The sequence below is a fragment of the Amblyomma mixtum genome, chromosome 2, assembly GCF_055824585.1.
Source record: "Amblyomma mixtum isolate Tamu chromosome 2, ASM5582458v1, whole genome shotgun sequence".
NCBI classification, from domain to species: Eukaryota; Metazoa; Arthropoda; class Arachnida; order Ixodida; family Ixodidae; genus Amblyomma; species Amblyomma mixtum.
The window spans coordinates 156,092,534-156,094,788 of NC_143013.1; the positions used below are offsets into that span (position 1 = coordinate 156,092,534).

Here is a 2,255-nt window from a genome sequence, read left to right on the forward strand (position 1 = left end):
GCTTGGCCTGCACAGTATTTGGCGAAGCAGGATGGCTGTACGACACTGGTATGAAGATGCGCGTTCTGTCCACGATTACTTCAAAGGAAACATATTTAAGCTACGTGAAGTGTACAAGGAGCTATGTTTTGGAGATGAAGTTATCGAGTTGATGGGAGAGTTGTGTTCCCTGAAACAGTTTTGATTTTCTCACGCGAGTGAAACACGTGTCCGCTCTGGATGGTTGAAAGTGCAGCGCAGAACATCTGTTTATGATCTGTTGTAATCTGTCAAAACAGGCAATAAAGACAAAAAACGTCGCCGTAGCTCAGCGGTAGAGAACCGGACGCATAATTCGGAGGTCGTGGGTTCGAATCCCACCGGCGGCATGTGGTTGTTTTTCTTCTGTTTTTCTAATCAATTATCTTTAAGGAATAACATATTAAGTAATATTCTAAATCGAACAACAGCACAAAATAAAAAAAATAATTAAAAATCCCCTTTCTCCTTTGGTTTCCGTGGCTTTTGGCTTCTCTCAGATTTATAACGAGCCCGATATCCCCCTTCCCTTGTTTGCTTAACTGCTTAGCGAGGGATTTGGTTCTGGCAGCCTTGACGCCATAGGAAGCATAAGAGGCTCCTAACACAGCTTCTACCTTCGCCATACAACGACATTCTACGTCATATCAGCGGTAACTCAGGACGTGCTACGTCCGTCACTTAAGAACGTGGGTGGCCCTGATGAACACTCTCAAGGTAAGGATATTTGTAAACATAAATACTAGGGGTGTGCGAATATCCAATTTTTCGAATACGTATCGAATACGAATACTTAGTTCCGAATATCGAATGGAATATCGAATAATCAAGGACAGACGCATTTAGTCACTACGAAACATTTATTTGGGCACCCAAGAACATCGCAGTTCAACTATCGATGATTAAATGAACACAAAAGGTTTGTGTGGCTGCACAAAAAGTATCCAAGACTCGAACATTATTCTTAGAAGAGTGGAAATATCCGAGAAGATGGCTAGTACACAGCATTGATTAAGGCTAGCTTGCCTTCAGCACAAAAGCGCGTTGCTGGGATGACGTAAAAGGTTGTCGTGAAGGAAAACCAGCTGCACCACATGGTCAGGCAGAAGTAATTTCCTTCTAACTGAAACGACTCCTCCAGCTACAGAAAATGCCCTCTCACTTGGCACTAACCTGGCACGTATTTGCGAGGTACTTCGGGCACACCTCTGACTATACCAGCTTGGCAGGTATAGCCCCAGAAAAGCTCATCAGTGCAGTCAGCTACCGCATGGGCCTTGGAGGAAGAGATAATTTTCCTTCCGTGTAGGCGCCGCCATGTTATGTATCTGTCGATAGGGCTTACGGACCGAAATGAACGCCGGTGCTCACAATGAATATTCGGCTAGGTACGAATATTCGCGTAGGGTCGAATATTCGAAACAACACGAATACTTGGATTTCGAATCGAATTCGAATACTAAAAATATAATATTCGAAATATATTCGAAAATTTCAAATATTCGCACACCCCTAATAAATACCCAAGAAAGCAGAAGATTTGAGAGCCGTCGCAGTAGCTCAGCGGTAGAGAACCGAACGCGTAATTCGGAGGTCATGGGTTCGAATCCCACCGGCGGAATGTGGTTGTTTTTTCTTTTGGTTTTCTAATCAATTAGCTTTAAGCGATGACATATACAGTAATATCATAAATCGAACAGCACAAAATAAAAAGTAGTTAAAAATCCCCTTAGCCCTTTGGTTTCCGTGGCTGTTGGCTTCTCTCAGATTTATAACGAGCCCCTCACCCCCTTCCTTTGTTTGCTTATTTGCTGAGCGAGGGCATCTGATGTGGCAGCCTGACGCCATAGGAAGCATAAGAGGGTTCTCACACAGCTTCCACCCTCACCGTTCAACGACGTTCTACGTCATATCAGCGCTAATTCAGGACCTGCTACGTCCGCCGCTTAAGAACGTGGGTGGCGCTGATGAACACTCTCAAGGTAAGGATATTTGTAAACATAAATACCACGAACGCAGAAGATTTGACAGCCGTCGCTGTAGCTCAGCGGTAGATAACCGGACGCGTAATTCGGAGGTCGTGGGTTCGGATCCCACGGGCGGCATGTGGTTGTTTTTTCTTCTGTTTTTCTAATCAATTAGTTTTAAGCGATGACATATACAGTAATATCATAAATCGAAGAGCACAAAATAAAAAATAATTCAACATCTCCTTTGTCCCCTGGTTTCCGTGCCTG

The 2,255-nt window shown here is 43.9% G+C and overlaps 1 non-coding gene across 1 annotated transcript; it reads left to right on the forward strand.

Moving 5' to 3' along the window:
* Nucleotides 1-296: 296 nt before the first annotated feature.
* Nucleotides 297-368, forward strand: TRNAM-CAU (transfer RNA methionine (anticodon CAU)). The gene has a single exon. It is a non-coding gene; the product is annotated as a tRNA-Met (tRNA).
* The last annotated feature ends 1,887 nt before the right edge of the window (nucleotides 369-2,255 follow it).